This window comes from Hoplias malabaricus, chromosome 17 (assembly GCF_029633855.1).
Source record: "Hoplias malabaricus isolate fHopMal1 chromosome 17, fHopMal1.hap1, whole genome shotgun sequence".
In the NCBI taxonomy this organism is placed as follows: Eukaryota; Metazoa; Chordata; class Actinopteri; order Characiformes; family Erythrinidae; genus Hoplias; species Hoplias malabaricus.
In genome coordinates this window covers 19,675,017-19,697,790 of record NC_089816.1, presented here as the reverse complement: position 1 = coordinate 19,697,790, position 22,774 = coordinate 19,675,017, and the positions used below count along the sequence as shown (strand labels likewise).

General features: G+C 40.8%; 1 long non-coding RNA gene across 1 annotated transcript; it reads left to right on the top strand.

Moving 5' to 3' along the window:
- The first annotated feature begins 246 nt into the window (after positions 1-246).
- LOC136674196 (uncharacterized) lies at positions 247-4,513 on the top strand. Its single transcript, XR_010796012.1, has 6 exons — positions 247-663; positions 1,284-1,484; positions 1,596-1,726; positions 2,941-3,126; positions 3,566-3,677; positions 4,207-4,513. It is a non-coding gene; the product is annotated as an uncharacterized lncRNA (long non-coding RNA).
- The last annotated feature ends 18,261 nt before the right edge of the window (positions 4,514-22,774 follow it).

Below are 22,774 nucleotides of genomic sequence, written 5' to 3'. Positions count from 1 at the left end.
TTATGTTTGAAATCTATAACCGACATCATAATGCTTATTTGACCTGGCGATGTGCAGTTTATAGTGACTCCTTCAGTAACATGACATCAACTGCCACTAATTGAATCCTGCCATGGGATTGGCTCAGACTCCTGTGCTGTTATTCTGCTTTTGAATCCAGTTTTCTGATTGGTTCATTAAACCATGCACTGTGATTGGCTAGTTAATCCATGCACTTGAAATGCCTATGCAGCTGTTTCTTGTGGACATAGCGGTTATCTTATGCCTGGCCCACACTGCAGGATGAAGGCACTGGTTTTGAGGCCGATTTGCTGCTCCCGATGTTATGTTGAATGCAAACGATGATCTTCCAAGATTCCCCTGTGGTGCGTGGGGTCCATAACCCAGTCGTTATTCCTCCGCTCTTCCCCCAGTGCAGTCAGGGCTCTGATAGGGAACCGTGAGTAGGGAACGTGTTCAGTTTTTGCGATTCAGAGTCCTGTAGTGTGTGTGGGTGCCGACTCTCAGGTGTAAACCAATCAGAGCCAAGCGAGAGTTACAGTCCCACCGCTGTCTGCAAGGTTTGTTTAAATCTAACTCCCGGATGCTGTTGCGATGTAGCAGTCGGCGAGAAACTCTCAAGGTTTTGAGCAGGGGAGCTATCCGTCGGGAGGCGATCTGAAGGTGTGTGGTGTTTCTTCAGGGCAGAGTGTGTAGTGTGGGGACTAACAGCAATCAAACACAGAAGAATCTGTAAAAAATATAATTGTGTGTGGGGTGTCTGACGTTTTCAACATTGGTTAGGTTTTTTAAAATAACGTGTGTCAGGGATTATTAATAAATATTAGACAGAATTAATAGGGCTTTGTTTCATGGCTCCCTCACACTCCTTCCTCTGAAGAGCTGTATGTCAGCGCTGAAAGAGATCATCTCCTACAGTGCAGCGTGGACGCAGCAAAACTATTTCCAAAGCCTCCCAAAGGCAAGAGCAATGTTCTGGAACATATTTCATGGCTTTGCACGAAGAACTCGGAGAAAAGCAAGAGCGCCAGGGTTGGGGATTCAGACCTAGTGTTCAGACAAACAGAGAATGCTCCATGACATTTAGTCCATGTGCTGTTCAAAGCTGTTGATTTTACTTTTCGGCACCACTTTGATGCTAAAATATAATTTTAAAAGTGAAATCTTGAAACTTATGTGTATTATTTAATTCTAGATGGTATTAGAAATCTTTGTTCCAGTGGAAGAGTGTATATTCGTGTTATTATCATTAGTGTATGTCCTTATGTTATTTTTAAAAAAAGGGTTCTTGGGCATCTATGGGATTTGCAGTCACAAGGCCGTCCTGGAACCAGTCCCCGTGGACACAGAGCGCGGACTGCTTCATTTCAATAGTGTAGTGTGATTTAGACAAACCCCAAAGGGCCTTTCACAGCTTTTCTGGACAGAGTTGTACCTGCAGGGTGTAGCTGAAGAGGTGCATTGTCTCCTGCTGGAGTTGAAAGGTATCTTATCTGGATCTGACGTCCTGAACGCTTGAGTATGAATCAAATACTGTGGAGATGGTATGGTTACTCAGTGAAGGCTGATTGCAAATCATTTCTACTTTGTGTCAGCTCCTGGGGAGAACGTGCCTGTGGATGGCGCAGATAAGAACGATTTCAGCTGGAATTTATCTAGAAACATCCTTCCTCAACTGCGCTCACGTCCAAGAAGTGTTCTGTTCCATTTACTGAGAAGCGTCAAGGTAAAGACATGCTGCTGAAACAATGCAAACTCACTGGAGCTTCCCCTTTTAAACGCTCCACTGATAGTGTTTAGGGGGCACACCTGTTTTTTTTTTTTTTTTAAAAAAACAGACACACACACACACACACAGGGTTCAGGGCAGCAGTGCGGATGAAATTGCAGACACATGTAAAAGGTCAGCTGCTCGACCTCTAAAAACACCGCATGAACTTAAGTGACCTTTAAGAAATACAGAAATGTGATTCCATATGTTCATTACATTTACATTCTTCATACTTCAGCTTATTAACATAGAGACTCACGTTTAATTTGACAAATTATTACAACTTCCCTCTGAAATAAACGTAAACATTTAAAATCATTACAACTCTCAGGTTTAACAGCACATTCCCCGACTTCTTAGCATTTTTTTACTTATTTTCTCTGAAAACTCACCAAAAAAAAGAGAGTCATAATCTATTTTACAGAACTACAGTTCAACAGTTCAACAGTGAAATGACTTGAAATTAATTATTATAATATTACTATTTTTATTATTTAACATAATTATAACAACCCATTTCCACTCTGACAGCTAGGGCTCCCCCAGTCACACACGATGCCACCAGCCTCAGAGTCTGAAATAAAGCACATCCTTCCTCAGAGACCTGACTCTAGCCACTGTTGCTAACACAGTGACTGTGGACAGTTCATCGGGTTGGAGGGGAGCATCCCCTTTGCTGAACAGAGGCCTACTCCCGCTAGCACTGTGCCTGTGTGATGGGGAGAGGGAGTCTACTCTTGGACTCCTGGTGATCTGTCAAATCAACGACCTATTGATGCTAGGGCCAACGCTTAAGAGCTCTTTTCAACAGAAATATTAATGTTGAATCATCAACGTTTAAGAGAAAGACTGTACTAGTGTATTACAGATTAAAGACTATGTTGACGCTCCAAATCCATACATTTACAATTAAACATCTTCAAAATGTTAAAAAGGTGTATTTTATACGGTTACACACCATGGACTGGCCCCTACACAAAGATATCCATAACTCAGTGTTGACTGTTTATAACAATCAGAGGGGTTTTTAACAGTGAAGCTCTTTGGAAAGTGAACAAGGAGATGGAATATGTTTTATATATTTTATGGCACATTTTAAACTGTGCTGTGGAAGTGACCGACCCCAGTGTTAGCGAGAGACATCCAAAAAAATCTGATTTCATCCTCAGAGCTCAGGACAAAATCTGTCGTGTACTCAGCACATCAAGAAAACAACAATGCAAAAAGAAATCCAGATGAAAATCAGCTCCTGGATCATTCTGCACTGCGCTGGGAATAAACAGAGCCACGCTGGCATCGTTTTCACTGGATAATGAAAAACAGGATGACTACAGAAACTTCAATAGCTCCTAAAGGTAGGTCTATAAAGAAAAATGAAAGTTGATCTTATCTCTTTAGAACAACTCCAAAACATTTGGACACAGTGTGCTCTTTGCAACAGCAATGCGCTACGCCTCATAACCTCTGTATATAACGCAGTCGTATATTATGTGAATTAAACTCCGACAAACAGGCTTTGATTTTATTTGGTAAAAGAGCATTCACAAGCTCATTATAAAAGAAATAAAAGGTTACAGAGTCAGTCTGTGCCAGTTTACAGATCAGTGCTGTGTAACAGACAAAAACATCTGCTGATAAGTGGTTTTAAGGTTTAACAATATTAACTAAACGTGCATCATAAAAGGCCTTGTTCATGATTTTAATCCAATAAACTTTGCATAAAATCCAGAGAATGTTTCCTCACCATTTGCTGCTCTCTCTCTCTCTCTCTCTCTTTCTCTCTCTCTGCCACAGATGAGAAATGGAAGCATATAGAAGCATTTGGACAGTTGAGAGACCGAGACTCTGAAAGTTGAAAAGCATGAGAAGAGATGAGGATGTTGTCCTATTTCTGCTTCATATTTGGGTATTACTGGCTTATCTTTGCTTTTACTGTTACAAAACTTTAGGTGGAACTTGAATAAACTGTTACTAAGCGTTACTAAACATACTATTCCACCTTAAAAGATTTGACAATTCTGAAAGAACACAAAAGATTTCTTAAATAAACTTTTCCTAAGTTCCTAAATGAAAATTAAAATGAATTAAATGTGCTATAAATTATTCCTGAGTCCAAACTGAAATGGACTGTGCAGCAGGTTTATCAGCACAAGGCCTGTCTTGGGAAGGCGAAATGTGAAGTTGAGCTGTAATATGTCAGAGTGTGTCCTGTTTCCGAGAAGGAGGACGTGGTTCAGAGACAGTTTGGGCCACTGAAGGCTATTGTGTCCAACAATTTAACCTTATCCTCAGCTTTTCTTCTCCTGACTTTCGAAGTCATCCATCATCCCTGTCGCTGGCGGTCATAACCCATCTATCATTCGTCTGTCCTGTCTTTTCAGTTAATATCATCTTCATCATCTTTCTCTCTCTCTTTCTCTCTCTTTTTCTTTTAGAAGGTGAAATTTCCCTCCTTAAGACTCCTGCCAGGGTAAAGAACATTGGGTCCTAGGACACTGAAACCAGCTCCAATCCTGAGGTTGTTTTGCCCTTATAACAGGGGACTGGACTTGTTCCCCTGAGGGCTGCAGCGTCTGTGAAGCTAGAATAGCCCTCAATGGACAAAGCTAAAAGTACTGCCCTTTAGACCAGACGTGGCCAGACATGGTTCACATGCTTCTAAGTTTAAAAAAGGTGTCATTTTTGTTTTCTCTGCATCGTATTTAGCAAAGCAGACATGAAAAGAAAACTGGGACTCTGCAAAGGCCCTGGATCCCCAAATCCCTGGGCTTTAACCTTAAGGGGATGTGTCCCATTTAATGATTTTCCCTTGATGTTTAGCTGAAGGGATATTAAGCCAAAATGTACTGGAATAAAATCATCCTGTGTTTATAAATTTGGAGATATTGCTTTTCTTTTTCTCTGTGACTTCACTCCCTCATCATTAGTCACAAGAAATATAAGAAACAGCTGTAGTGTCACGCAACACAAAAGTTGCACCAGTTTTGCTGAAGTCAAATGTCCAGTACTTTCTTTATAAATGAAATAAACTCAGCTCCTCAGCTCAGGGCTAGTCAGCCTCAGGCTGAGGAGAGGACACCAAGTCATTAACATTATAACCCTTAACAAATATGAAAAAGATCCTAAAGTTGTTGTCTATTATGTTCATATTTTACACAGTTAACATCACTATCCTCCAAAATTAAAACACAAATAGTGACAAGAAGCAAGTTTCACTACAGATAACACTTATCAAACGGACTGTCCACTATTAGCACAGGATTAGGGTTGGTAGATGAATGTTTTGTGTGTGTGTGTGTGGCTGTAGTCATTGAGTGAGCCCTGGTCAGTGTCTGTGGTGACCCACACTTACACATGTTGGGCTCTCTCAAAAATAAAACCCAAACAACTTCTCCTTGCTAATTTACTCAAACCAGAACTGACGTTTATATTTAAATGTGTTCTGCTGCCACCTTGTGGGCAGTGCAAGGAGTACAGCCGTGGACAGTGCACTTGCCTCAGTATAAAGCAGCTCAGAGACCCCAGAGACCCTCAACACACCCTCCATCTGAAGAAATAACAAGAAACTGAAGCCTCTGCGTTCAGGTTTGGGGGTGGAATCCCTCCAGTTCTGCAACGAAACTCAAGCTCAGCCAAACTCCATCCACTGCCTGGGGTGGGAAATTAAAACCACATGAGAGTGAGGGAGGAAGAGAGAGAAAAAGAGAGAGATGTCTGTTTATATGTTCATCCTGATTGCAGTCCAGTCATCAAGAGGCAACTTGAGGAATGATAATTAAATCGAAATTGACGAGGGTTCCTCTCTGATCCCAGGCCTGTGGGACATGGAGAGTCCACAATTGTCTTCAGACTCTCTGAAGTAAACATTACTCAGATAACCACATTATTTCACAGTGTGTGAATGTTTTGGGAAGGCCACACTTCAACACGCAAGTACTGAATCAGTCTCTGGGAAACCTGCGATTTGTTGAAGGCATTTCCAAAAAACAGTGCTGGGTTTTGTGGGCCCTGGCCAGTTTCTTGTGAGAGCCAACATGTTTCCAGTGTCCTTCCAAGGTCTCCTTACCTTGAACTCACTGTACGCAGAATGAAGAGAATTTCCGCCGTGATGAAAAGGAAAAAACTCTGTGGTGGACTTTCTTCTGTACTGTTTCCTCATCCTGCTTAGTGTCATGCTTTAAAGGAATCAAAGGAAAAATCAACATAATCCAGATGTAGTTAATCAGCCAAGACCTGCTTGGTGTCCAAATTTTGCTTTTAATTTTGAGCCAGAACACAAGGCTAATGCTGCAGAAATTTCTCAGTAGTCACTCAGACAGCTTGTTGGTGTCTGAAGTTTAAATTGTCTGTGTTTATTCACTGTTTGAATTCCCACAGAAACTCATGTGTATCTCGAGCTATCTCGAGCTTTCACACACACTCTTCAACCTACTGCCGTCTGGAAAAAGGTATTGAAGCATTCAAGCCCTCACATCCAGTCTCCGTAACAGCTTCTTCCCACATGCTATCAGACTCCTAAACACCTAGAGACTGAGACTGGACTGAAAGAAGCACACACACACACACACACTTCACAAACTGGTCTGTTGGACTGTAAATGAGTGTACTGTTTACACATATCCGGTTTACATCATGTTTACATCCAGTTACCGTTTATACACTTTAAATTGCAGTGTCCCTCTCACCCTCACACCCTCCGTACTTATGGTTTTTGCCTTGTCTTGTATTACATTGTATTGTATTGTACTGTAGGGACATTGTTTTGTATTTTTCTTAGCCATATCTTTTGCACTTTAATGTGTATGCACTGTTTTATGTTGCACTAGATTTGTACTAGTTGCACTTTAATGTTGTGTATTGTTTTGTGTTCTATGTCCTTTGCACTTTAATGCGTGTGCACTGTTTCATGTTGCACTAGCTTTACACTAGTCGCACTTTAATGTTGTGTATTGTCTTATGTAGCACCTTGGTCCTGGAGGAACGCTATTTCGTTTCACTGTGTACTGTAAACACTGTATACTTCTGAAACGACAATAAACTTCTTGAACTTGAACTTGTGCTGTTTAGTTTTGTAGCACTTTCACTCTGTATTTACTTTCATGCTGTTAGCGCTCTTCTGAACTTAGAGTCAGTTCCACCTTAAGTAACATAACCGTTATGGTAGAGATTTACTTTCTGTTTGGCCGTGCGCTCACACAGACAACCATATGTGTAGTGAATGTTCACGTACTTGCCTCTGTGCTACGCATGTAAATAAAGGCTTCCACTAGGGGGCAAACCAGAGAAAGACATGGGAAATTGTGGACTTGGCTCTGACACAGCCTTCTTCAAAACAGGCAGCCATGTTGTGTACGCAAACACAAAGTTATCAGCAAGTATATCTCTAACAGCAAAAATAAGTCAGAGTTACCCACCTATTGAGCTGGATTAGAGAGAGAGAGAGAGAGAGAGAGAGAGAGAGAGAGAGAGAGAGAGACGAATAAGCCAATTAGGATCAAGACACTTAAGTTTGTTTCCCATTTACAGAGCCAGGGCTGTTTACAAACACCAGAGCTTTTTCTAGTGCCAAAAACAGAGAGCAGCAAATGGTGAGAAAACATTCTCTACATTTTATAAAAAGTAAAAAACAGGGACAGCAGAAAAAAAACAGCAAAGACAGGGACCAACTCCCTATCAGTTTTTTTTTATTATTTCAGAGGACATCAAACAGGCCAGAGGTATAGGGGTATACAAGCTGATCACGAAAAAAGTTTAAATACAAGCACTCAAGCTTAGTTCAAAATCACTGCACTTATGGTACATCAAAAACTATTTGCCTGTTAATAGGCGTTCCCTTATGGTGAGTCTTTACCCTGCTATATGTATAACAAATCAAATAATGTATGTCAAATCAAATTACACGTTTAATTACATTTCGAAAAATTTCAACAAGTTTACTTAATAATTATAAATAATGAGTACTCAAAATGAAATACCATTTTCTAGTTTCGAGTTAAATTTACAAATAAAACAATGATTTTGGGAAAAAAAATATGACTTTTGTATGTGCTGTTGACTTTACTGCTTTTCCATAAGCAGCGATCTGGTTGGCTCTTTTTGCTGGAGGGCGGGACTTTATCCGTAAACAGAATCCTTGTTCAGCGTCATGAGAATTTCAACCCGTAATTATTCCCTTCTTATTAAAGTTTCTGTTTTTATCACACAACACTGTCGTCCCGAAAGTGTCCCAAACGAGCTTTTATTATGTCCCTTGGGCTATTTTTACTGACCCCAGGACAGCGGCGTCTGGAGCCCTGCCCTGTGTGTGTCACTCATTGGAGTCACAGAGCTCATCATAATACACAGATCTGATTGGCTGAGGAGCCTCACGTGTGATATGCAGAAATATTTTATTATTTTTTTAATGTCATAAGTCATTGTGAAGACAAAAGCAAAAAAATAAAAATAAAATAAAGCCACAGAAGAAAAAATAAAAACAAATAAATCAACACACTATCCTCAAATATATAAATATTTAATGGAGTTATTATAATAGTTTAACTAAGTATATAAACAGAAACAATAAAAAATAGTAAATAAAAATAATAACAGAGGAGGTATCATAGCAACTGTAAATAAATATTTTTATAATTATACCATATGACATCATTGAAAATATGAGATAATACTTTGATAACAACTGTTCAGACTCTTCTTTTTATTATTAATTTATTTTTTATTTAACATTTTCAAAACCCTCAAAAAACAGTCGTGCAGCACGTAGTGTCTCTGTCACACCTCCAGGGTCCTGGAGGTTGTGGGTTTGAGTCCTGCTCTGGGTGACTGTCTGTGAGGAGTGTGTTGTGTTCTCCCTGTGTCTGCGTGGGTTTCCTCCGTGTGACTGTCTGTGAGGAGTGTGGTGTGTTCTCCTTGTGTCTGCGTGGGTTTCCTCCGGGTGACAGTCTGTGAGGAGTGTGGTGTGTTCTCCCTGTGTCTGCGTGGGTTTCCTCCGGGTGACTGTCTGTGAGGAGTGTGGTGTGTTCTCCCTGTGTCTGCGTGGGTTTCCTCCGGATGTCTGTCTGTGAGGAGTGTGGTGTGTTCTCCTTGTGTCTGCGTGGGTTTCCTCCGCGTGACTGTCTGTGAGGAGTGTGGTGTGTTCTCCTTGTGTCTGTGTGGGTTTCCTCCGGGTGACTGTCTGTGAGGAGTGTGGTGTGTTCTCCCTGTGTCTACGTGGGTTTCCTCCAGGTGACTGTGTGTGAGAAGTGTGGTGTGTTATCCCTGTGTCTGCGTGGGTTTCCTCTGCGTGACTGTCTGTGAGGAGGGTGGTGTGTTCTCCTTGTGTCTGTGTGGGTTTCCTCCGGGTGACTGTCTGTGAGGAGTGTGGTGTGTTCTCCCTGTGTCTGTGTGGGTTTCCTCCGGGTGACTGTCTCTGAGGAGTGTGGTGTGTTCTCCCTGTGTCTGCGTGGGTTTCCTCCGGATGTCTGTCTGTGAGGAGTGTGGTGTGTTCTCCTTGTGTCTGCGTGGGTTTCCTCCGCGTGACTGTCTGTGAGGAGTGTGGTGTGTTCTCCTTGTGTCTGTGTGGGTTTCCTCCGGGTGACTGTCTGTGAGGAGTGTGGTGTGTTCTCCCTGTGTCTGCATGGGTTTCCTCCGCGTGACTGTCTGTGAGGAGTGTGGTGTGTTCTCCCTGTGTCTGTGTGGGTTTCCTCCGGGTGACTGTCTCTGAGGAGTGTGGTGTGTTCTCCCTGTGTCTGCGTGGGTTTCCTCCGGGTGCTCTGGTTTCCTCCCATGCTCCAAAAACACACGTTGGTAGGTGGATTGGAGACTCAAAATTGTCAGTAGTTGTGAGTGTGTGCCGCCCTGTGAAGGACTGGCACCCCCTCCAGGGTGTGTTCCTGCCTTGCACCCAGTGATTCCGGACCCACCACTGCCCTGAACTGGATAAGGGTTACAGACAATGAATGAAAACCCTCAAAGATCTACCTAGATTTTTATTCAAATTGGCACCCAATGGAATTAACTGAATCAGAAAAGATTTTGAAATTAGATTGAAACAGAGTGTTATCGAAAATAAGAATATATAGATTTTTAAGGGGAATGGCTTTACCAGTTTTTTTCCCCAAATTCCAAAATATATATTTACCCAAAAGGAGAAGGTATAAACACAATTAAAAAAAAATAAAAGATCAATTGACTCACTGGAGTTTTTACAGAAGCTGCAACTATCAAAGACTTTAAGAAATCGACTTACTGTAGCATTAACTGGGTAATGTCTGTGCATTATTTAAAAAAAAAATCCTTTATTTTGTTATTAATAAAATATTTAGGAGGCAAAACCCAAATCAAATGTCCTTTTATATTAGAGATATAGGTAGGCACATGTTTAAACAAAAAGTACTTTAGAAAAGAAGATTTTTAATACGCCGGTTATTAATTGTTTTATCCATTATATTAATCCCTTCTACATGAATTCTAAAAGTCCATTTGGAATAACTTTACAGATGTTTCCATATTGTATTTCAGAACATGTGACTAGTCTGTGAGTTTCCTGGAGCGCTAAACCTGAAGAGAAAAGTCAATCAATTTAAAACAGAGAATGTTCAAAATGAAACAGCTTTTAAATGTTTATCAGTTACAGGTCCGGGTCCGGATTGGACTGCGTCTGTGTCCGGACTCGGACCGTGGGCCGCCTCTTCCTGGCCCCTGAGCTAGACTCTCTATCTCTTTGTGTTCACTGTCATTTCTCATCAGGAAATGTGGAAAACCTACAATTTCAAAAGCGCAGAAAATAATCGATACTCAACTTGTCCTGGAGCTGCAGTGATGTTTAAACAGCTGCACAACTGTACACAGAGAGAACAGGAGGGAAAGGAGACGGGCGAACACAGACAAATGTCTGGCAGAGTTCAGCCTCCAGAAAAAAAAGTGGAGAGTTATTGAATTGTGGTTTGTTAAATCAAATACTGAATTGTTCCAAATAAAACAAAATTTGTTCTCATCAGCTCAAGCAATGTATTTGTGTAAATCTAATTTTAAATATTTCCACTGAGCCAGCGTTGGGTAATGAATATCTGGCTCACACTGACTCTGACTGTGTTCACAACAAACAGCTGGACCTCAGCATTTCAGAGTAGTCACATATTTTAATCCTGCAACCAACTAAATGTGGCCTGTAAAGTGATGCTCCACAAATAAAATCTTCACTGTTTACTAAGTGTTCATTTCACTTCATAATGCAATAATATCTAATCTTATTTTATGTTGTATTGCAAATCTCTACTATATTCCACCTTTTAATATAAAACACAATATATTTATGTTCTTAAAAACACATGAAATTTTGAAGAAATCTAAAATCCAGAAATCTCATTTGAAATATAAACATTTACACGGGCACTTTTGAGTCTCCAATCCACCTACCAACGTGTTTTTGGAGCGTGGGACAAAACTGGAGCACCTAGAGGAAACCCATGCAAACACAGGGAGAACACACCACACACCTCACAGACAGTCACCTGAAGGAAACCCACACAGACACAGGGAGAACACACTACACTCCTCACAGACAGTCACCCGGAAAAAACCCACGCAGACACAGGAAGAACACACCACACTCCTCAGAGACAGTCACCCGGAGGAAACCCACACAGACACAGGGAGAACACACCACACTCCTCAGACAGTCACCCGGAGGAAACCCACACATACACAGGGAGAAGACACCACACTCCTCACAGACAGTCACCTGGAGGAAACCCACGCAGACACAGGGAGAACACACCACACTCCTCACAGACAGTCACACGGAGGAAACCCACGCAGACACAGGGAGAACACACTACACTCCTCACAGACAGTCACCCGGAGGAAACCCACGCAGACACAGGGAGAACACACTATACTCCTCACAGACAGTCACCCGGAGGAAACGCACTCAGACACAGGGAGAACACACTACACTCCTCACAGACAGTCACTCCGAGGAAACCCACACAGACACAGGGAGAACACACCACTCTCCTCACAGACAGTCACTCGGAGGAAAGGCACACAGACACAGGGAGAACACACCACACTCTTTACAGACAGTCACCCGGAGGAAACCCACGCAGACACAGGGAGAACACACTACACTCCTCAGACAGTCACCCGGAGGAAACCCACACAGACACAGGGAGAACACACCACACTCCTCAGAGACAGTCACCCGGAGGAAACCCACACAGACACAGGGAGAACACACCACACTCCTCAGACAGTCACCCGGAGGAAACCCACACATACACAGGGAGAAGACACCACACTCCTCACAGACAGTCACCTGGAGGAAACCCACGCAGACACAGGGAGAACACACCACACTCCTCACAGACAGTCACACGGAGGAAACCCTCGCAGACACAGGGAGACTGCTACCTGCTGCTCCGCTGTGACACCCTGCATACATTCAACGTTACACAAAATGTGCATGTGCATGCATACCTTTTACAAATCCTCTAATTTGCTTTTGCTATTTACAATAATGGGGAGTTATGAGACCCATTTCTCCCAGTATTTTGTAAAGTCTTCCATCTTTAGTTGTAATTTAAATGTAAGTCTTTCCATTGTGTAAACTTATTGAACAATTTCAATCCATTGTTTTATTTTTATTTATTTTTTTATTATCTTTTTACTGGCTATCAACAGTAGTTTGATCAGATGTTTATCATTTTTCCCGACTAATTGAAGTACACTTCCAAAATAAAATTCTCCCATGGAAACTCAAAATTATTCCAAATAAATCCCCAATAGCATCAACCTCTTGATAAAAATGATCTATCGGACAGCTCCAAATATTATGAAAATTATCCTCCTTTTGGGCACCACACCTTCTCAGGCACATTCCCTGATCACTTCCTTTATCAATCAGAGCTCTGCTATTTTTAAGGGTATAAAAATCTCACCATACATTTCCAGATAAATTCTCTTAATAATCTTGAATTTGAAATTGGAACAATCAATCTGCAGACGTTACGTCAGTCTTTGTCCAGGATTAATGTTTTACATTCTTTTTCCAATTTTAGTTTTATATATAAAGTGAAGTCTCCTTTGGTTATTTGAAAACTATTTCATATCCACTGAAATCGTTCCATTTGTAAATATTAATAAAAGTCCCGATCTGATTCTTGTCTTTGAATATATGAATCATTTTCAGATCTTTTTATAAAAAATAAACTTTTATTTTGAAATTTGAGCTGCAGTGTGCAAAGTCCAGTGTAAACAAAAGCAGAACACAATCATTTTAAATATTGTAAAAATATTATTACAAATATAAAACAGTTAAATAAAAAAAACTAAAACATTTTTAAATAATATCTTTAAGCATAATTCTTAAAGAAAAAAAGGAAAGTTAATCACAGTTCAGAGTTTTTAATGTTGTCTTTAGGCTTTCCATGACTGTCAGAACATCATGAAGGAGGGAGAACTTCATCATCTGTTTATTCCAGTAGGACGAGGGGGACCCGTCATTGAGAGGAGGACAGGAGGGTAGCTTGTAACCCTGAGAAATCAAAACAAATAATAACATAATATTAAAAAAATTAGGTATTTATGCCCGTTTTCTTTTTTTAATGAAACACAGCTGTCAGATGTATTCATAAACATTAGTACTGTGATATCTCTTATTCCTGAATGCTAAAATTGGATAGGATTTTGTTAGCTATGTAACCATAAATGGCACCCCCTTGTGGAGAGCAGGGGAATTTGGGGTAGCCTGTTAAAAAGTGAGTGAATGGGTTAAAATAAGGTCCCTGAGAGATTTCACAGGTTTAAAAAAATAAAATAAATAACATAATAATAATAATAATAATAATAATAAAACAACTCATTTACAGTAATAGAATTTTTTGGTGGTTTTTTTTTTGGATTTTTATATTTGAAACAGCAAATTGTAAATAAATAAAATTAAACTAAAGCGTGGAGCTAAATCTATGACATAAGTATTTGAATTTGAATTTTGTATATTTTAATTCAATTTTTTCTTGAAATATTTCTGTATAGTGTTTGATAAACTTGAAATTTTGAGATATTGAGATTTAAAAAAAATTCACATAAAAAAATTCTGATTATAAAAATTATGATTAAAAAATTAATACAATATTAAAAATACAGAATCATAAATTCAAGTCTAAAAACTTCAGAATGCAAAAATACAAATCTAGGTCAGAGATCAACCAGCAGGCTTCTCGGGAAAAGTAAACTTCCACAGCGATCAAATTCAGCATTAACCAATCACAGTGCATACTTCTCAAAACCACCAATCACAGAGCAGTGTCACACCGTCCCAATTCCTGCCTTGAGCCCTTCCTTGAAGCGAGCACTTTAGTAACAGTGTAAAATAATTCTGAACATTTCATATCTGAATATTTCACCACCTTAAAATTTCAAGTTGATCAGATGCCATACAAAAATAATTCAAATATAAAATATTCACACAAATATAATTCAAATGTTCAAAATTCATACTACTCCATATTAAAGATTCTTTTAGGTTGGGATCAGCCTGCTCACTGTTGGCTACCTTTTCTCACCACTCTCCTCTCTGTGCTCTTCTGGTGCAATGCTGCTTGTGTTTAAGAGATTAAAAACTTATTATAAATTTTATATAGATTATAATTCTTATGTATTCCAGCCTCTGAAATTTCAAGGATGCATTTCACAGTCAGGATTGTGAAAGATTAATATTTAGCTGCCATTTAAAAGTTTGATGGGTTTGTTTCAGTCGTATCGGAAATGCTCATCCTCACCAGTGCACAGTAAATTTTCATGCTCTATTTACTGAATTTGATTTTTGTGGTTTGTGTAAAAGTTATGGTGCCTTGTGAACTGCATGTTTCATGTTTAATATTAACCTTTTAAAATGTGTTGCCGTCTGTGAGGAGTGTGGTGTGTTCTCCCTGTGTCTGTGTGGGTTTCCTCCGGGTGACTGTCTCTGAGGAGTGTGGTGTGTTCTCCCTGTGTCTGTGTGGGTTTCCTCCGGGTGACTGTCTCTGAGGAGTGTGGTGTGTTCTCCCTGTGTCTGTGTGGGTTTCCTCCGGGTGACTGTCTGTGAGCAGTGTGGTGTGTCCTCTCTGTGTCCGCGTGGGTTTCCTCCGGGTGCTCCAGTTTCCTCCCACAGTCCAAAAACACAGGTTGGTAGGTGGATTGGTGACTCAAAAGTGTCCGTAGGTGTGAGTGTGTGAGTGAATGTGTATGTGTCTGTGTTGCCCTGTGAAGGACTGGCACCACCTCCAGGGTGTATTCCCGCCTTGCGCCAAATGATTGCAGGTAGGCTCTGGACCCCCGCGACCCTGAACTGGATAAGCGGTTACAGATAATGAATGAATGAATGAATTTGTTGCCTGATGTGTGCTAACTTTTCACTTCTATTATAATTTAGAAAATAAATAAAACATCACCAAATTTATTTTTCCTACAAACATTTGCACAGTGCGGTAGTTAAAGAGATGTTTATTTAGGATTTGGGAATGGGAGGTAATTCCTAGACTCACCATTAACGTAATGGCCTCCAGCACTGCTTCTACTTTCTGACATACATCTTGGGAGATGCTCATGTTAAAGCCGTAACATTTAATCTGCAGCAAAACAGACAAAGTCTGCGACAAAGAGGAACACGTTGGAAATGTGAGTGTTTTAAATAGATCTGAATTAATGTTAATTTAATTTGAGTTACACTAAAAACTGTCCAGAAAAAAACCGACCCGATTCACTTTGTCACCTTCTTTTTCCTGCACCACAGACTTATTCACCTGAAAGAGAGAGTAAACACAGGGTTTAATTTTATTTAAGGCTAAGAATGCAATCTGTGCCATGTGCTGAAAAATGATCCCAATAGTAATGAATGTTTTTTTATTATGTTTTTGTAGAGCTAAAATATGAAGGATTCTTGACTCGCCGAGTCTGAGACCCAGAATGAAGCCCACAGAGAACAGATGCTGATGAAAAGATTTTTAAATCCAGTGTCCTCAACATGTCAGTAAAAGGTCTGTTTTCGCCTGTTCTTATAGAATATTCATTATGTCAAAAGGTAGATACCTCCAGTTTAAGTCACATCTTCTCCAGTTGCAAATCTCCAAAGAAGAGCATTTGCCAACAGACGCCCTGAGGCTGTCACACAGATGTCATGGGATGGTTTCCCAGACAAGGATTAAGTCTAGTCTTGGACTACACAGCATTTAGAATTGTGGTTGTAAAATGTAGAATTTCTTTCCCTTCCTCTGTGAGGAGGTGTGACTTTCCCTGACGCAGAATAACTCCATCTTGGACTGAACTTCAGTGTAAATGGAAAATGTGTATAGTCTATGCTCAGGCTACATCTGCACTGAGGAAACTGGCCTATGACCTTTATGCAACAGATGAACCTGCACTGACCAGCTGGGCAATAGAAAATACCACAGTGTCACCATATTTCCCTCCGTTTAAAATATATTACTTCTACAGTTTCTTTCAGATCTTACCTCTGCTGAGGTCATGTGGTCTGTTTTCTTCATCTCCTCAATCTTGAATCTGATGTTGTTCAGCAGAAGGTTTATATCGTCCTCCACTTGTGAACATTTTATAGACAGGAGAGCACGGGCGTCGATGCCCCACAGAAGCACAGACACTGTGAAGATCTGCAGCACCCAGCTCTGAGCCACTAGGAGAGGGATGAGGAGAAGAAAAGAAGGAGGTTTTAGAGAGGGCAAAACTAAGTTCTAATGTGTGTGTGTGTGTGTGTGAGAGAGAGAGAGAGAGAGAGAGAGAGAGAGAGAGAGAGAGATAGAGAGAGAGAGAGAGAGAGAAAGAAAAAGAATAAGAGAGAGAATAAGAGACAGATGTAAAATGAAACACATCACAGTCCTTACTCTTGTCAGGTTTTGTCGCTGTGCCTCTTAGACAGAAAATAAAGTCCATTATATAGCCCCCAATGTAGGCCTTAGTGAGGTCACAGTTTTTTGGAATTGTTACCTGGTATTGCTTACTGTACATCACTCATACCAGAAAGATCTTTGCCCAAGCTCAGGAGCGGGGGATGTTGATGAGCAATCCCTCAGGTGTGTGGGCGTCTGCATGCTGCTTGTTGGAGCGAGCATCTGACACGTGTAGAATCTGTGAAAATAAACCACTACAAAGCCAATGTTCCTGCTCCTGCATTCACTTTTATGTTCAAAACATTCAACATATTCACAAAAAATGTCTTAGTATAACCACAGCCTTCTTCACTACAGAGAACATAGTTCCACTACTCCACAGCCCAGAGCTGTGGGATTTAAAGCACTGTGATCAAATCAAATCAAATTTATTTATATAGCACCTTTTACAACTGACATTGTCACAAACCAGCTTCACAGTTTCAGAACAGAACATTTAAATCAAAGCCCAATGCGAGCAAGCTGAAGGCAACAGTGGCAAGGAAAAACTCCCTCAAGGCTGGAGGAAGAAACCTTGGGAGGAACCAAGACTCACAAAGGGGACCCATCCTCCTCTGATTAAACTATAGATTGAATTTTAAATGATCACCAAGTGTCATTATGCTACATAGTAATAATAAGGAGAGCAGCTGGTCTGGTCATGTCTGGTCTGGGCCGCAGGATAATCCAGCAAACAATCTTTCATCAGTGGGCCACCATTTTCTCAGAAAACAGTAAAGGGAAGCAGTTAGTTTAGTTTAGTTGAGTGCAGCAGAGAATAAGAGCGTGATCAACACACAACGTCTCCACATTTTCTTTTATTTAATCTTAATTATTCAAAATCAAATAATGATTTTTATTTATTGCATTAGGGCAGCACGGTGGAGCATCAGGTAGTGTCTCTGTCATAGCTCCAGGGTCCTGGAGGGACCTGGAGTGTGTGATTGAATGTGTGTCGCCCTCCAGGGTGTGTTCCCACTTTGCACCCAGTGATTCTGGATAGACTCCAGACCCACCACGACCTCGAACTGAATAAGGGTTTCAGGCACACACTTACACCTACAGACACCTCTGAGTCTCCAATCCACCTACTAACGGGTGTTTTTGGAGCATGGGAGGAAACTGGAGCACCCGGAGGAAACCCACGCAGACACAGGGAGAAGACACCACACTCCTCACAGACAGTCACCTGGAGGAAACCCATGCAGACACAGGGAGAACACACCACACTCCTCACAGACAGTCACCCGGAGGAAACACACGAAGACACGGGGAGAACACACCACACTCCTCACAGAGAGTCACCCGGAGGAAACCCACGCAGACACAGGAAGAACACACCACACTCCTCAAAGAGAGTCACCCGGAGGAAACCCACGCAGACATAGGGAGAACACACCACACTCCTCAAAGAGAGTCACCTGGAGGAAACCCACGCAGACACGGGGAGAACACACCACACTCCTCAAAGATAGTCACCCGGAGGAAACCCACGCAGACACGGGGAGAACACACCACACTCCTCAAAGAGAGTCACCTGGAGGAAACCCACGCAGACACAGGGAGAACACACCACACTCCTCACAGACAGTCACCCGGAACAGGACTCAAACCCACAACCTCCAGGACCCTGGAGCTGTGACAGAGACACTACCTACCTATGAAAATTGATTTTTAACTTTGTTTTCACAGACAGAATTCTTGTTTTTCATAACAATAAATATCAGCTCAAGAATATACAGATATAATGCTTTTGATTTCATTGTTATTGTGAGCGTAAAGGTCTGAGGTCAACTAAAGAATGTTTGCCATATATTTCCGGATTTTTGTCAGGGGTTTTCCCTGACGTCTACATTAATTTGAATAGAAGAGAGAAAGAGAAAACCCCCACCCTAGATAGCTTTTCACTATTCACATTCTCTGTAGCTCAAGTCAGTATTTGCCTTTTAATGTAACCTGCATTTTTGTCAAAAGAATTCAGCTTAAAGCCAGGGTGTGTGGGTCTGTGCTCGAGAATCATTTATAAAACTGGCACAACACTGTCTTATGATCTCACTGACTAACAGCAGGAGTTAGAAAAGAAAAGAGAGACAAATATCACATGGTCATAACATTTTACAACAGAAATACAGAAAGATTCCCACTCTACTCAGTGCGCTGAGCTTCATACACTGTGCAAAGGAGAGAGACCACTACGCATTTATTTTCTGTCCAGTCACAATGGTCATGAAATACAAGAGAGACTTCTGAGATCTGAGAACATAATAAAGGGAGATGTTTTTATTACATTATAACATGTATATTACAAAGTTATTTCAAGATAAACCAGAAACAAGAGAAATCCAAACTCCACTCTCACTTCAGAGCTGTCTGTGTCTCATCCTTCCACTGTGAGGAGAACAGCTAAAAACCATGGGTCTGTACAGATGTGGCACTGGAGATATAAAATAGCTTACCCGTAATCACAGGGCGCAAGGAAGAAACACACAGTGAAGGGGGCGCAGTCCTTCACAGGGCGACACACACACTTCACAGGGAGAACACAACACACTCCTCACAGACAGTCACCCGTAGGAAATCCAGGCGGACACAGAGAGAACACACCACACTCCTCACAGACAGTCACCCGGAGGAAACCCAGGCAGACACAGGGAGAATACACCACACTCCTCACAGACAGTCACCCGGAGGAAACCCAAGCAGACACAGGGAGAACACACCACACTCCTCACAGACAGTCACCCGGAGGAAACCCACGCAGACACAGGGAGAACACACCACACTCCTCACAAACAGTCACCCAGAGGAAACCCAAGCAGACACAGGGAGAACACACCACACTCTTCACAGACAGGCACCCGGAGGAAACCCACGCAGACACAGGGAGAACACAACACACTCCTCACAGATAGTCACCTGGAGGAAACCCACGCAGACACAGGGAGAACACACCACACTCCTCACAAACAGTCAACCGGAGGAATCCCATGCAGACACAGGGAGAACACACCACACTCCTCACAGATAGTCACCCGGAGGAAACCCACACAGACACAGGAAGAACACACCACATTCTTCAAAGACAGTCACCCGAAGGAAACCCACGCAGACACAGGGAGAACACACCACACTCCTCACAGACAGTCAGCTAGAGGATACCCACACAGACACAGGGAGAACACACCACACTCCTCACAGACAGTCACCCGGAGGAAATCCACGCAGACACAGGAAGAACACATCACACTCCTCCCAGACAGTCATCCGGAGCAGGAGTTAAACCCACAACCTCCAGGACCCTGGAGCTGTGACAGAGACACCTCCCATATACAAATAAAATAAGTTTTTCTTTGTTTTCTTGATTAATTCATTTATCTTCTATAAACACTTCATCCAGTTCATCCACTCACACCCCAGCTAACATGTGCTGACCTTAATAAGTCAGGCAATGGCAATAAAATCTACATGCCTGGTGCCAGCTAGTTATTTACCTCCTTTTTATTAAAGGCTGATTTGGACATTGGGGATTTATCTGTTCAGCCAATATTTGGTTTCAGCCAATCAAATTACAGAGAGTTTGTTAAGCGTAATCATCAGTTCACCACATTACGGCATTGAAAAATATCTTTAAATATGTCATAAACCATTTTGGGCAAAAATAAAACACTGTCACAAATTCTTACTGCGACAAGTTGAAGCTTTATCAGGTCGTGATCAAGAGACGAAGGAACACATTCCTGCAAATGGTAACTTGATAAAAAGACAAAATCACAAAAAAAACACAAAATCAGATTTTTGGGCAGAACCTCACCCTTTCCTGAATCAGAGCCCTTTACTCTGGGATTTCTGAAGATGTGGATTTCTGATAAGATATACATTACTGTTCCACAGGCACACTTAACCAGAACTTCATTTAGCTGCAGTCAGCTGTATTCATGCATTCACACACTTGTATTCAAATGAGCTTTATTTTTAAAATAAGGACAACAATAATAACAACAAAAAAGGAGCAGAGCGATGACTCACCTTTTTTAGACCTTCCGAGGGAGTGATCAGTTTCCTGAATGAAAAAGACTTAAAGACTTAGGCAGAAAACTGATCCTTCCGTGAGTGTTGTAAAAAGATGACTGGAGGTGTTTTTAATCATCTTTCCTAAGAGAAAAGCATGGGACAAGAGAATGGGATTGAGAAAGTGTTGATTTAAGAGTAAATGTACTTTATTGCTTAACACAGCCTCACCTTTATATTTCTGGAAGCGCTGTGAGTCATGGGCTGCATTAGGAAGTTGTAGGAAGGCTATTGTTACCATCTCCTTGCTCCATGGTGGAATCCAGCTAAAAGTGTAATAACAAGCTTTCCTACATTTTCGTTTTTTTTGTATTTGCTTTTAATATACTACACTAGATGCAGGGAGAGCCTTCGACTCTAAAGGGTCTACAGACATTTTATTTTAGCTCTTAATAAATTGCAGTGCACCATTGGCTCCTGTCTGCACAGATTCTTATTTCTAATAGAGGCACATGTCAGGAATGTACCCTCTCACTCTTGAAAAACACCTTTAAAATTATCGCCCAATGGAGTTAAATATCTGTGGGGTGACAGAAAAACAAAATGTCACTCATTTTGGGGCTCTAACTTTGCCCCTTTATTACTAAAGTTAGTAGAGGCTTCTGGGTGGAACAGACTTCCCCTTTCTTTAGAAGGTAGTGTACAGTGAGTTCTTCCAAAATCTTCTGCATTTTCTGTTGCTCAGATTTCCTTTAAATACATAAACAAAGTCATTACTGGATTTATTTGGGGTGGTAGGGTCCCCTTTATTAGAAAGGCCAATCTTTGATGTGCCTGTTATTCAGGTGTCTTAGCACTTCTCCTGATTGTACGTACTACTCTTCCGCAGCCTGAACTGAGCTCACTGCCATTGCATCACCTGAACTCATTCACTGCGGAGTGTCAGTGATGAAACATACACTCAACTCGCTGAGCAACATTTCACCCACCAGAGGATTTTGTAATGTTTCAATGTTTCTGACCCGCAGTTCACTGTTCATCCAGCAGATGGCACACTGACGCTTCTGTGTATTAAACTATACCGTCTGCTGTTCACTTGAATGTGGTAAAATCATTTATTCAGACATTCATTCATTCATTTCTTACCCAGATAGCAAAAGTATATTGGATCAACGTTTATTTTTTCATCGTCTTAATGGTTGACTCAGTGTTGATCTCCGACGTCAGAATTAATTCATTTGTGCACATTGATTTTATGTTGATTTCATATTGGTTCAACGTTATGTTGTGATGCATCCACAACACAAAACCAACATAAAATCAACCATTCCTTATGACTGATTTATGGTTGCTTTTTGGTTTATTGAACATTGAATCAGTGCCAAGTGGCTTACATTAATTCAACCATAGGCTGTGGTTATTATCAAGAACTGTGAATTTAAAAAGATAAAATTTTAATGTAATAACATACTTAAAAATATCAGAAACTGTGATTACACTATCCATAAAAGAGAATGCTACAAACTGTCATATCATATATATATGTGACAAATAAGAACTTCAAAAATATAAGTAAAATTCAGCTAGTATAAAAAAACCTGAACAATTCATTGTTCAACACACTTTGGCAAAAAAAAATGATTCAAAGTAATGAAAAAGTCCCATATTCACAAATTCACTGTTGTGTGCAATACCCTGTGGGGGGCGTCAATCCTTCACAGGGCGACACACACTCACACATTCACACCTACAGACACTTTTGAGTCTCCAATCCACCTAGCAACATGTGTTTTTGGACGGTGGGAGGAAACCGAAGCACCCGGAGAAAAAAGTTCCACATGTAAAAGTAAAATATTTACTTTTCTGACTCTCCCAAAAAATGTGACGGACTCTCCTTCTCATATGTGTGTTATGCAAATATATGCATAAAAGTATTTTTAAACAAATATTTCAATATAATATTATTTAAAAAATAATTAAATAAATTATGTATTATACCTAACATGTGAGTGAAATAAATATATTACACTGTTAATGTACAATAAACTATAGTATACTTTTTTATAGTATAGTCTACTTTTCAGTCCAAGTT